Source organism: Mustela erminea, chromosome 3 (assembly GCF_009829155.1).
Source record: "Mustela erminea isolate mMusErm1 chromosome 3, mMusErm1.Pri, whole genome shotgun sequence".
NCBI lineage: Eukaryota > Metazoa > Chordata > Mammalia > Carnivora > Mustelidae > Mustela > Mustela erminea.
The window spans coordinates 152,534,411-152,549,251 of NC_045616.1; the positions used below are offsets into that span (position 1 = coordinate 152,534,411).

General features: G+C 42.8%; 1 long non-coding RNA gene across 2 annotated transcripts in view; it reads right to left on the reverse strand.

Annotated features, from left to right (window-relative positions):
• The window catches only part of LOC116587059, an 85,110-nt gene that overhangs the window by 44,368 nt on the left and 25,901 nt on the right, over positions 1-14,841 (reverse strand). The window contains exons 3-4 of one of the 2 annotated variants that reach the window (XR_004284285.1): positions 2,774-2,916; positions 2,524-2,590 (exon numbers count right to left, since the gene is read on the reverse strand). This is a non-coding gene — a long non-coding RNA (uncharacterized LOC116587059). Of the gene's footprint in view, positions 1-2,523; positions 2,591-2,773; positions 2,917-14,841 lie in introns of those variants that run through there. The other variant, XR_004284284.1, reaches the window with a different exon arrangement.

Sequence of the window (14,841 nt, forward strand, 5' to 3'; positions counted from 1 at the left end):
TGGGTTGGGAGATGCTTACACCCTCCCCCTGTCTCAGGCAGCTCCTGGGATTGCCTCCCGCAGAGCTTTCCCTGTTAAGAACTCTCTTAAAAATGCCCTTTTACTACTTCACTAGCTTGTCAACCGACAAGTCAAGGACAGGCTCCAAGACAAGGACACGTGGACACCCACCCACATACATCAGTCTGTGAGCCATCTTCCTCCTTTGCCACGCTAGCTGTGTCCACCCGATGAGCCCGGATTCACTTTCCAGCTCTGGGTCACCCTTCAGGATTTAACATATGTTTGGGTATAAGTCTAAAGAACATAAAATATTGACAAAGAAGACTTTATTTTACCTTCTCACACAGAGCCTGTTGCCTTGCTTATGGGACATGAAAAATAAAGATTGCCTTTTTTTGCCTGCCAAGTATAGTCTGCTATTTTGAGACAGGTCTTCAAGAGTAAGTAAAAATTATTGTTTTCATTATAAGCATTCTCCTCCGGCTCTAAAACTCTATGATTCAATGCACAGCGCTGTAAGCAATTGTGTGAAAGAATGACTTCCTACCGTTTCCTCAGGTAAGAAGTTCAATCTTTGGATCTCCCCAGCATAGTGACTACCAGCCATTACCACGAAGGATTGTCCCGCAGTTTAATGTGGGCACATTATGTATGCCCTTGCAGTGGCTAAAGACTCAAAGCGAAGCCTGGATCATAAGAATCAGTTCCTTCTGGAAGGAAGAAATGAAAAGAGAAGTACTAGCTGTCATTGCCTGCTAGGATTAACCTCTTCCAGATCTCTCAAAACCATGACAGCTCTGAAAAACCGGTGTGTGAATTCTTGGATTCCCATTCGACCATCCTTGGACTGGCAGTTGGTCCAGTGAAAGAGAAACTTTGAAATCAAACAGACCTGGCCTTTAATCCAGATTTCGCCCCTCACCAAGGATGCAATCTTGGGCTGGTTACTCAACTTCTCAGAGATTAAAAAAAAAAAAAACCCAAAAACTATTTGGTGAGTTCCCAAGAGGATGAAAGAAAATAGATAAGCGTACCGTAGTAGTGTCTGGAACACAGGAGACAATCAACAAATACTTCTGACTTTATTTCAAAAATATAAAACCTATCATTGGGTCATTTTTCTGGGTCTCTGTTTTATTAGTTACATCACATTATGCATAAAGAATTTTCATAGTAAACACATATAGGATTATTAGACCTAAAGCATAGAAAATTCTTCTTTCTGGCTCCTATTAACCAGACTCCATGTATCATTAGTACAATTATAATTGTTACCCATAACCCATGGCTCTTGATTGCCCTGCGGGCTACTAAAGTATCTTCTGAGTCATTAAAAACAGATGGAATTGTGTTTTAAATGGCACTTTTTCAAAGTATTTTATTGTGTTATTTATTTAGATACACATTTGCCAAGGAAGAGATAACCTTGGCTTCTATTTGAAGACAGTGAAATATGGCCCCCTCTGTTTCTTGTGAATTTCTAATTAGTCAAGGATGAATATAACAACAGTTAATAAAGTACGTCACTCGTTTACCCACCACAGGTTGAAAAATATACAAACCTTCAGAGAAAGTTGTTTAGCCAACAGGTCGCAGTAGGAAGTAAATGGCGCTCACAAATGGAAAGTACTAAGGTGTGAGCTCCTCATTCCCTCCACCGCATCCCATTGGCTGGACCCAACTGGAGACCAGATGGCAAGAGAGTCACAACTGATAGAGCCCAGCAAGTGCAGCCCCTCAGGGCACAGAACATGAAGGAGAAGGGAGAAGAAGAGCGTATTCAGGAGGTTGCAAGAAAAGATACTCAGCTTGGTAGGCTTATGGCATTATCTGGTGATAAGTTCATTGCTGTGGGGAAGAAAGTCTGTCTTTCCTAACTCGCTGCAATGTGAGAGCTTTAAATCTTCCCTGACACAAACAGAAAGTCAAAAATGCAGTCATACTGTTCTGTGGAGAAGTCACTCTCCACGGCCCTAGAAATATTTGTAATGGCTTTTCCTCATTCAACAAGTCTTTATTTCATGTCTACTTGAAAAGAGACACCAATATTTCTGCTCGATTGCGACATATGCATACAGAGCGCACCTCACATTCTCAAAACTGAGGCACCAAAATTACAGAGTTTATGGGGAAAGGAGGGTAGAGCAGATTATGCCAAGCCCATAAAAGCTTTGTCCTGGGAGGCTTCCCAAACAACAATCCTTGGCTCCTGGGGAGATAACTCGAATGCAGGAGACAGGAGATGGGCTGTTCACCTTGGCTAGAGCGGTCGCTGGACGATTACAAATGCCCAGACACCCTAGTCAGGGCAGAGCTAGACAGGGCAGCTGGTATGGGGAGCACTCTGCTGGAGGGGCTGCCCTGAAGACTGGCCCCAGGAGGCAGCACCACCTGACCCAGCCCAGAGCCGCACAGACAGCCAGCCTGTGTCTCTCCGGGGAGGGAGCCCAAGACATAGGCAATCATTTTCATTCTCTCCCAGTGCAGCCAAAGGGCTCTTGCTATTTGGGCAGCAACTGGCTTGAAGGCTTTTCCCCTGTCTGGTGAAGGTTATAATTCCATTCCCATGATCTATTCTGGTTTCCTTCTGTGGAAAAAAAGAATCCTGAATGAACCACAATGACTTCTATTTTACTAGACTGGCATTGTCTTCTCTGGCTTCCCTAAAAAAACGGAGCCTGAGGCAAAGCTTACCACTTACAGGGGCTGCAGGAGTGAAGGGAGAAGGAAAAAGAAGCAGGAAAGGAAGGGACAAAGCTAAGGCTGTTACCAAGATGGCCGCCGCTTCGCTAAGACACCCCTGCCTCTGGGTCGTGTGGACGTCTCCAGAAAGGCCACAGGGAAAAATGGCATCTCAGGAAAGATCGTTTCCTTATTTTCTTGAGTTAAAAGAGGTATTATAAGCCTAGGAACCTGCAAGTGGAAAAAAGTAATGGCTCGGCTATTTTCTTTGACTGAGGATTCCCTTTCTTTTTGTGCCCTTCTCAGATGGTGGTTTTGTGCTAGAGCTAATGATAATTGGAAGTGCACCTCGTGTTTCACATCTTATCCACCGTGTGCGGAATCAGGCAGGGGCCCCTCTTTATACCCTGAGCTGATGGCTGCCATCATGCTCTCTCTGCTACCGTCATCTGCTCAACCAGGCTTTTCACCAGTAAGTGAGGTAGGGGCCACCCCACCCCAATCTCCATGAGCTTGGCAGCACAGACTTCTCTATACCTTACTTACAATTCATTGGCACCATGCTTTAGCCAACAGAGCTGCCAGTAAGCATCTAATAAATCAAATACATAAATACCCACTTAGGCTACTAGATTCAGGTAATGAAGCTTGTTAATGAAGTTGCTGTCATCAATTTAATCCCCAAATGAGCCACTTGCTTTAATAGACACCATTCCATAGAGCAGCCTTTTATCTATGTTTCTCTAAACACAACTATACAGCAAAATGGCAGCAAATTTTCACAGAAGAAATAATTGGGGGGATGGTTTCCCATGAGCAAATAATTTTAGGAATGACATGGTTATATGAACATGAAAGGGCATCCTTACTGCAGAATTTCTCAGGGCCTGACATTAACATTCATTCACACTTATGATCATGTGTATTGTGATTCTCCCTCTGTAAGAGGACTATAACATGCAGTGTTCCTTCCTCCCCTCCCCCGCTCTTTTGGTTTTATTTTTTGCCAGTTTGATGGTTAACTTGGAAGGTATTTTTGGATGAGATTAACATTGAAATTGGTGAATGCTGAAGAAAGCAGATTGCCCTTCATAATATGGATGGTCCTTGCCCAATCAGTTGAAGGCCCAACCAGAACAATACAATTGGGCTCCCTGAGCAAGATGGAATTCTCCAGCAGAATGTCTTCACATTCCATCTGCACCACTGGCTTCCCTTAGGCTCCGCCCTTCAGACTGGACTGTATCATCTGTTCTCCTGGATCTCAACGCTGCCAGCCCACAGATTTGGGACTTGCCAGCCTCCATAATTGTAATTTCTTCTAATAAATCTTGTGCTCTCTATATGTATACACAAACTTATCACTTGTATTTCCCTGGAAAACCCTAACTAGTGAAGATTTGGTACCAGAGGTACTTCAGGGCAAATGCAGTACAACAATGGGCCCAGGCTCACGGAATTCACTGCTCTTCCCGTGTTCCCCATCACCCTGAAAGAGCTGGTTCAGTGGAAAGACAGAATGCACCTTCTGAAGACTCAGTCACAGTGCAGGTAGCAAAACTTTGAGAAGCTGGAACAAGATTGCCCAGGGGACTGTACATGCTCTGAATCAGTTTCTAACATGGCGCTGTGTCTCTGAGAGCTCAGACTCGCAGTTGTGGATGGCATTACTCACTGTGACCTCTAGTCACTCACTTGCAAAACTTTTGCTTGCTGTCACCATGATCTTATACTCCAGGCCTGCTGGCCTACACATCTTAGTTCCAAAGGGAGGAATGCTTCTGCCAGGAGACACAATCATGATTCCACTGAACTAGAAGTTAAGACTGCTACTCGGCCACTTTGGATTCCTCATGCTTCCAAAGCAACAGGCAAAATAGGGAGTCATGTGACTGGCTTGGGTTATTGATCCTGACCACCAAGGGGAAATTGGGCTTCTACTCTACAGTGGAGGTTTAGGAAGGGTATGCCTGAGAGACAGGAGATCCCTCAGGATGCCTCTTAGGATTATCATGCCCTGTGATTTAAGTCACTGCAAAACCACAACAACCCAATCCAGGCAGGACTACTCATGGCCCAGAGCCTTCAGGAATGAAGGTTTGTATTACCCCACAAGGAAAGAAAAGAACCCATGAGCAGCTCAGATGCTGATGCTGGCTGAAGGCAAAGAATAGATGGTGAAAGAAGGGAGTTGTGGATACCAACTACTACCATGGGACTAGTTGCCAAAATGAGAACTGCAATTTTCATGAGTATTTCCTCCTTATTTGGTTTTAAATATGAGTGTGTTTTGACTATCTGTGTGTGTGTAGACTGTGTGTGCATTAAACAACTATTTCTGTCTCTCCCCCCTTATTCCCTTTTCCTATAACACAAGTTGTACTGACTTTATATCACAGTACACAAGTTTTGTTAACTTTACATCACAGTATTTAGGCAATAGGGTATCAAGAAGAGTGGACATTGTCCAAAGACTTTGTGCATCATCTGGAGAAAGAGTTGGTCTGTATTCATTTGTATGTGGGGTATTTGCATCATGTTAGGTGGAATTATGACCTTGTTATTGTCTTAATTTGGTGGTTAAGTATGGTTGAAAGGGACACATATAGGTACCACGTAGACAAAGGGTGGACTTGTGATGCTTAATTTTATTTTTCAACTCAGAGGGTATTTTTGGATGAGGGTAATATTTAAGTCAGTAAATTGTGATTGAAGCAGTTTCCCTCCACAATGTGAGTAGGCCACAGCCAATCAGTTGGAGCCCCGAGTAGAACACAAAAGCCAACCAAGAGGGAATTTTCCAGCAGAATGTCTTCAGACTTCATTTGTATGTCTTCAGACTTCATTTGTACTATCGGCTCTCCCGGGGCTGCGCCTGCTGGCTCACACTGCAGGTTTTGGAGTCATAAGCCTCCACAGTCACGTAAGCCAATTCCTTATAATAAATCTCAATGTATAGCCACATCTTAACAGTTGTTTCTCTAGAGAATCCTGATGAATACAATCAGGAAAACCCTTTTTTTATGAGCCAACTATGAACGATTTGTGAGACACTAGAGTTCCCAGAAGAATTACCAGGTAGGGAAATGCCACCTTAGACCGCAGCCTTCTAGAAGATCTGCTATCTCACCAAGGCAGAGTCTTGGTAAGAAAGGGATCTGAAATCCTGAAGAAACCTCATGCAATTATCATCATGGTTTAGCCAGCTTTCACAGGAACGGGCTTATTCACGGGACAATTTTTACCTAACACAATAGCTGCTAATTCACATACCTCCAAAAAAAAAAAGAAATTGTAACAAAGGGAAATATGATCTCAGGAATGGTTGAAAGACCTTTTTTCCCCCCATTCCATCCCACACGCCTATATTCCATGGTACGCGTGACACAGCGTCTCTTTGAGCACTAATTTGTGGGAGTGGCGACCGCACTGGCTATGAGGCAACGGACGCTGACAGACATTCCGCTTGGGTTCCAGGTATCTGGCGTGATCAGATGCTGAGTGCGTTCTGCGCTGCTATTGCTCCACGTGCTGAAAGACAACTTGCAAAGGAATTTTAAGATGTTCTCCTGACCCACTAACAACCAATTATCTTGTCAGGAGGGCAAAACATGTTCCAGTTGAGCAACAGTATTAAGATGAATGTAAAGCTTTTGCTAAAAGGCACAATAAACACATAAAGCGCTCAGGGCATTTCCATGACACAATTGCCATTAACTATTACAATCTTGGGCAAATAACTGTTTTCTGCTATAGCCGGAGGAAACTTCCCTCATCTACTGAGATGGATTGTTCTAGGCTCTTATGTCTGAAGAATCAAAAAACTGTGTCTCCCTAAATGTTATTAATACCCAGAAAGACTTTCCCGTGGAAGGGGGAAAGAAAAACACATCTTAGCAACTGTTTTTAAGTAAAAATATATCAGTTCTGAAAGACCTCTTTTGCTTTTCATTTTAATCTTCACTAAAATTAAAAACTGTAGAGCAAACCCTTATGGAGATGCCTCTTGAGGCTACCCAGCTGCTACTCTCATACACAATGTGGTTTTCTCACTTTACAGGTAAGACTAAAAATGTACCCACCACAAAACAATTTTAAATGTTTTACATAAAAGGTGCTAAACTTCTACAAAGTAGTTTAAATGATGGTAGCATTTCGGCCGAGCTAGAGCGGTATGCAAGGCACAAGCCTACCTAAACCTTCAGATCACCACCAAGACTGGCGGTTGCAATGGATTAAGCAGACCTGTGAGTCGATATGGTTGCAGTCCTTCTAAGATGGGCTTTGCAGTCTAGGGGAATGGCTTTGAGATTCCAGAGCTAGCAGCGATTCTGTGGGATATACCCTAGAGCCAGAATCTTTCATGTAAGTGAAAGAAAAAGTAGATGAGAAAATGTGGCCTCCAGAAACATTACCCCACAAAGCCCATCTGCAGAAGGGGCACCTTTCAGATAAGATAGAAAGCATGGTCACACTTTCTCTAGGTCATTAGGCGTCCTATGATGCTCTTCAAATAATGGAAAGCCTTTGCCTCCTCAGTTCCAGCCAGAGTGATTATTCAGCATTTCTAAAAGAGCACTGTGATGTTATTAAGATGCCGGATCCTTTCTCATTACTTCTGGATTTTATTAATATGGCAGCAAGGTATTGAAATGGTCACTGTACATCACCATATGCAAATTTTACACCAGCGACAGTGGTCCTTGAATCGGAGCTTCAAGTATTTTTCGAGTATTTTGAGTCTCCAGCAATGAAAGTAACTACATAATGAAAAACCTATTATTTCAACTGAAAAGTCTTTTATAGGGAAGTAATAGGTTTAGAAAAATTCTCAAGGCAAATAACTCTATTCTGATAAAAATCACAAGACTTGGAAAGAGCTAGAGAATGACATTTCTCGCTGAACAGCTTCTACCTGAGAAACTTACCAAAACTGGAGGAGAGGTTGTTCACTTGTTTATTTCTATTAGCAGCTGGTTAAAATAATGCAGAGAAAATTAGACTCAGGAACACCCTGCTCTAAAACCTCATTCCGTGGAGCAGTTCTCTGGGTGACCTTTCCCTGGGACGCTAGCACGATGAAGGAAACTCTGCCCCACCACCAGGGACCAGTTCATGGCTCAAAGACAAAGACAGGGCATACACACCGAGAGAATGACCACTCGGGGCACATCTCTCATAGAAAACCAGTCCATTTTTGTAGTGCCTGAACAGGAAGGTGCATAGTGCCGAGAAAGAGGGAAAGATAAAGGATATTTCCTGTCTGGTTTCTAACAGATGACCAATTTGTCACCTGTCACAGAGATGGAGTATTTTTGTTGTTTTTCATAAGGAATCAACAGAGAAGGAACAGTACCTAGAAATATCTTAGGCTCAACGTTTAATTCAAATGTATATATAGCCTTTAAGTGTGGGGAGATGTTCCCACACATTTTATTGACTTTGCCTCTCTGGGGTGTGACAGCACTCTCACCGGCTCCTCTGTTCTACAGCTGGAGAGGCAGGAGTGAGAGAAGAATAGAGCTTGCTCGTGATGATCAAGTTCAAACAACTCCGGGGTGAGGCTGAAACCCACATCCCCTGACCTCCGAGTCTGTCGTAACAAGTACTGGGGCTTTTCGGCTTTGTTGTTGCCGCTATTGTTAACTCAGAATTGCTGTTTTGACTTTTCAATAATTAAAAGAAATCTGAAAATCATCTCTCAATTAGCAAAACTGTGTTGTTGACTTATTGTGCTATTAACACTCGGAAACACAGCTACCACTAGATACAGAAACAAATGCAATTCAGCCCCTGGAAAAAAAAGGGGTTTGGATTTTTACATAAATCATATCTTTACACAATTTTAAAAGATGCAAAAAATCATTACTTCAAAAGCACTCCTAAATCTCGAGGGAGCCATAAAATAGAATAAGCCATGTTGCCAGTAGAACTGCATCATTAGAGCACCCTCAGGCACCATGCACTTGCCCTTTGAGGTAACACAAGGTCATTGACTTAGAATAATTCTCTGTGACATCTATGTTCTTGAAAGCTGAGTCAGCCCAGTCCTTTGGGATGGGAATGTTCAGTGGGTGTCCTGTGCCCCAGGAACCACAGTGAAAAAAGGGGCTATGGGAGGCATGACCTCACCCAACTGTGCCCTAAACCCAGCTCACTGATCCCATCATCAGCTCCTGGGCTTCTAATCCAGATTTAACCCACCTTCATACAGTAAAGCACCAGTGTTAATTCAACATTGTACACTGGCTGCATTCTGAGCATTGGATACAGACATGAATGGACACGGAGCTAAAATAGTACAACCCACCAGCATATACATCCTTCCTTCTTCCGATCAAAGAAAAGAAAGTCTTGGTTACACCATTATTTTGTTCAAAGGAAGAACACACAGAAAAAGACATAACTGTTACCAAAGCAAGATCCCTTCACTAGGAGCCTTTTTTCTTTCACAGATTTAATTGTTTTTAAACAGTTTATTTATTTATTTGACAGACAGAGATCATAAGTAGGCAGAGAGGCAGGCAGAGAGAGAAGAGGAAGCAGGGTCCCTGCTGAGCAGAGAGCCCGATGTGACATCAGGACCTGAGCCAAAGGCAGAGGCTTTAACCCACTGAGCCACCCAGGTGCCCCTCACAGATTTAATTTATGTGACACATAACAGATACTGAAATGCTGTTCCTTTTGGTGTTTCAGGAGCCAAAAAACAATTCACTCATTCTATGCTTCTTATATATATATATAAAACACAATACAAAAGTAAATAAGGTGGAGTGCCAACTTTCAAGGAGTTTATAGTTTAGAAGGGAGCAGTTACGTGCATGTCTGACTACATTCCAAGCTGGAAACATGGAAGCAAGTGCTCTAGGAGAAGCCCACACAGCATAAGGGAGGTCACGTGAGGGAGATGACTCCAGAAAGCAGAGGAGACGGTCTAAGTGGGATTGGCAGGGAGTCAGGAACAAACCAGCGTTGAACAAAGGGAAGGTTGGGAAGTTAGAATGGGGTCTTGAGGTGGGAAAGCTCATACAGCACAGTAACTGAGGGGGCTGACTTTGTTCTCTCCATGTTAAGGGAGAGCAATGCTTTGCCCAGCTGTGGACTTCTTCAGTGAGAAGAGCATGTCTGGAGCTTAGATGAATGACTCCAGTGACTGCACCTTGCTTGATTGTACTGGGAGGCCAGTACGGAGTTCCGGGAAGGGAGCTGCAGGTGGCAAGCAAGAAATAGTGAAGGCCTGGGCCAGGGGTGGCAGTGGGACAAGAAACACCCAACGGTGATCTCTTAGAATAAATATGCTCCCATGTTGTTTCATGAAAACACACACAAAAGGGCACTTAGCAATTCACTCACCATGGATTCATTTCTCACTACTTACATCCATCCTTTGTGATAGGGACTGCCAAATTCTGTCTAAATTCTAAGATGTTCATTTTTTCACATGTTAACATGTCCAGGAACCAGGTGTGTTTTATAATCTATATGTATATTTAATGTACAAGCAATGCTGACTTTTTTTTTTTTTGGTATGGTTTGTTCTTAAGATGGTCATCTTGAGGTCTTTTATCCATTTTGAGTTTATCTTTGTGTACGGTATAAGAGAATGGTCCAGTTTCATTCTTCTACATATAGCTGCCTAGTTTTCCCAGCACCATTTATTGAAGAGACTTTTTTCCACTGTATATTTTTTTCTGTTTTGTCGAAGATTATTTGACCATAGAGTTGAGGGTCCATATCTGGGCTCTCTACTCTGTTCCACTGGTCTATGTGTCTGTTTTTATGCCAGTACCAGGCTGTCTTGGTGATCACAGCTTTGTAGTAAAGCTTGAAATCAGGTAACGTGATGCCCCCAGTTTTATTTTTGTTTTTCAACATTTCCTTAACAATTCAGGGTCTCTTCTGATTCCATACAAATTTTAGGATTATTTGCTCCAGCTCTTTGAAGAATACCGGTGGAATTTTGATCGGAATAGCATTAAAAGTATAGATTGCTGTAGGCAGTATAGACATTTTAACAATGTTTATTCTTCCGATCCAAGAGCATGGAATGGTCTTCCATCTTTTTGTGTCCTCTTCAATTTCTTTCATGAGTGTTCTGTAGTTCCTCGAGTACAGATCCTTTACCTCTTTGGTTAGGTTTATTCCCAGGTATCTTATGATTCTTGGTGCTATAGTAAATCTGAGGGTTTTGAAGGGGCGAGGGGGGGTGGGAGGTCGGGGTACCAGGTGGTGGGTATTATAGAGGGCACGGATTGCATGGAGCACTGGGCGTGGTGCAAAAATAATGAATACTGTTATGCTGAAAATAAATTTAAAAAATAATAAAAAAATTAAAAGATGGTCATCTTGAAGTTGGAGGTGTCTTAGGATGAATGAAATGTAAAGATATTGTTTCCATTTTCAAATGAGACTGAGGCAAAGACAATAACAAAGCCCAATCCCTAATAGGTGAGAAATCAGGCAAGAAAACCTGCCCATCTGTCTTCAACTTTCCACTCTGATTGACACTCTCCTAAGGCATAAGAAATCAGATATTCCCTTGCAAGGAAGTTGCATGCAAAGATGCTCGGCCATCCCACCGACCAACCCAAGCTGTCAGCTGTCTTATGTCAGTTTTTCAGTCTATTCTCTTGACAAGCATTGTTGCCCTGCCCTGTGCTCCCAGCCATGCTCACGGTGATGAAGAAAAGCCACCCCTTCCCATGTGGAGCTCAAAGACAAAGGAGAAAGACAGACGTCAAACAGTGATAATAGATCAACACTGAGTTGTAAGTTACAAAACATGATACACAAAACACAAGATGCTATGATATACATCAGAGGATCTAGAAATGGTCGAGGCCGTCAGGGATAGAATTTTCTTAAGATGTGATTTTTTTTAGCTCATGTGAAAGATTTCACTAAGATTGAGCAAAGGAAGGTCCAGGGGTGGAATTTGCTGGGTCAGAAGTTATTTCCAGGAAGAAGCAGACTCTTCCAGGCCATGGAAATAGCATGTACAAAGGCCCTGAGGCAGGGGGAACATCCTGTTTTTGAGGTCTAGAAAGAAGGTTAATGAGGTTTGAGGGGGGTTCATTTGCGTGGAATAAGATCAGAAAGTCATGTGGGTCGTGGAGATGTGGCTATTTATCCTAAGATCACTGGGAAGGAACTACTTTTTTACTTTAAGATATTGAATGGAGAAGGGGCACCTAGGTGGCTCAGTCAGTTAAGTGTCTGCCTGGGATCGAGACCCTTGTCAGGCTCCCTGCTTCTCCCTCTCCCTCTGCCCACCCCCTACCCCGCCCCCCCCACCCTCCGCCCACTCACACTCTTTTTCACCCTCTCTCTTAAATAAAAATCTTTTAAAAATAAAAGAAAAAAATTTTTAAGTGTTAGATGGATGAAAATCTTATGTTGACAGTTGGATATGCAAATAATGTCGACTTTATATTAATGTAAGTTGAAAATCAATACAGTATCACAAACTGGGAGGCTCTTTGAAAATAGCTGGGGCTTATGTCCACACACATCCTAGAAGTAAACACGTGGGCTACAACAAACACACAGTACATGTCAACTAACAGGCCAAGTCTACACCACTAGTTCCACTGAACCATAGAATACCCATAAATAATAGCCTGTTGACGAGAATCAATTTCACATATGGAGAGGTGTGTCCCTCTGAAAAGGACCTTTGTCAGTGAACGCCAGGGCTGGATTATCACATTTAGAAAGAAACAGCCACTTAGGTTAAATCAGGGGTTTTTTCTAAGAGGATTGCCACTGGCTTCCTATTGATACAAGACAGCAACAAGTACAAAATAACAGGTTGTCTTTCCTCTAGGAAGGAAGACTGTAGTGTACGTGTTAGTCACAGAACAGGAGGCGTGAGCAGTAATAAGACTGGCCCTCAGCCTAATGACTGGAAGTGACTGAATTCATCCGAGCTGAGGGCGGGAAAGGGGGTGGGGGGCGGGTGCTGAGGTTCCCACAGGAACAAATATTAGGAAAATCGCCCACCTGGGCAGTCTTCCACCCATAAGCCACTCCCTTCCCAAGGTCTGAATGACCCCTAGAGGAAATCCAAAAGAAAACAGGCCTGGAGATCAGGAAAACAAATTTGTAACAGAGGTAGGGTAAGTTTATGAGTCTTACTACCCAATTAAAAGACCTTAAAATCAGCAAGTATACCACATAATACCAATAGACGTGTTAATTGGTCCAAACTTTCGGAAAACCAATTTGGCTATGTGTCAATAGCCTTAAAAATGCCATACAAGGGACGCCTGGGTGGCTCAGTAGGTTAATGGCTGCCTTCTGGTCTGGTCACGGACCCAGGATCCAGGGATCGAACCCCACATCGGGCTCTCCCTCTCCCTCTGCTGCTGCTCCCCTACTTGTGCTTTCTTTCTGTCAAATAAATAAATAAAACCTTTTTTAAAAAAAGGGGGGGGCCATACATTTTGAACCCACAGTTCTCCCCCTAGAGATGTATCTTAAAGGAATAACCAGAAATACATAATGTTCGCAGGCCCATTATTTATAGCAACAAAAAGTCAGAAAGTTCTTGTGTCCTGTTACAGGAAAATAATGGAATAAATTGTGGTAGGTGAAGAGATGAACTATTTGGAAGCCACTCAAAATTGTGTGTTAAAAAAAAAAAAAATTCAACCAAGTAAATCTGAAGATCTAATTGACTTTTTAAAATGATGCGTGAATGGGGAAGCCTCCATGGGGGCAAGTGGAGGGCAGTTCCAAAGAGCTGCACAAAATGGAAAGGTTCTGGAGGCAGAAACAGGGTGGGGCAACTAACAAAAGAAAAGAAGAAATAGTTTCAGGCAGGGTCAACTTCCCCTGGGGGAAAAATAAGAGGCCATTATTGTGCTGCCTTTGGGGGATGGAGAGGGTCCGTGGGACAGATTACTTCACTGGTGCTTACCCCAAATTCCTGAGGGACGAGTTAAGACTCCATTTCTGGGGGAGGCTGAAACTGTAATTAGGTCAGGTGTTAAGCCCTATCTAAGTTTTGGTGACCAGGCCTATGATGTAAATCACTCCGTTTTGGACCTGTGGTTTTCTTTCTAACACGTCTTTAAAGAACACTTAATGACATAGGGAAATATAATATATTAAGTTTAAGAAGCATTTTACAAAATGGCCCATCCAATACAATTTCAGATACACATCTGCACACACATCATGATAGGGCAAAATTATAGTGATGATTATATCTGAGGGCTAGTCCCTTAGTTCTTCTATACTATGTTTTCTAAATTATCTACAATATCATGAAAACGTTTTAAAAATAAGCGAGGGGGTGGGGCACCTGGGTGGCTCAGTGGGTTAAAGCTTCTGCCTTCGGCTCAGGTCATGATCTCAGGGTCCTGGGATCGAGTCCCGCATCGGGCTCTCTGCTCAGCAGGGAGCCTGCTTCCTCCTCTCTCTCTCTGCCTGCCTCTCTGCCTGCTTGTGATCTCTCTCTCTGTCAAATAAATAAATAAAATAAAATAAAATAAAATAAAATAAAATAAAATAAAATAAAAAAATAAGCGAGGGTGAAGGAAAGTATTGGGCCCTCCATGCAGAACTAACTGTAGTTTTTCCTTCAGATAACGAAGGAAGGGAATGTGCTAGATGAAGTTTGTTTCCAGTCCTAGCCCTCTCTTCCTGGGTATGCACCTATCCGGACCGTGTTTGTACACTTTTCTGTACATTATGCTTGCCAGAAGCATTATACAATGGTATTCTTTGCGTTCTTCAAAACTGACCTACATTTTACCTCGCTGGTGAAGTTTCCGACTCCCTTTTTTCATTAGCATTAGCTTTGTGAGAGCCTTTCGGGTTGCTATGTGTTGAATCAATTCATTTATTTTAATGGCTCTAGAGTAGTCATCAAATGTACTTTAACTAATTTTTGTATAGTGTAATATTGGTTTCAGGAGGAGAATGTAGTGATTCATCACTTACATGCAACACCCGGCGCTCATCACACGTGACCTCCTGAACGCCCCCCACCCACCTAGCCCATCCCCCACCCACCTTCCTCCAACACCCTCCGTTTGTTCTCTCTAGCTAAGAGTCTCATGGTTTGCCTGTGTACTGTAACTAATCTATTCCCTTATTGATAGACCACTCTGGTGGTTTCCAATTTTTAGCTATGACGAATAATGCCAA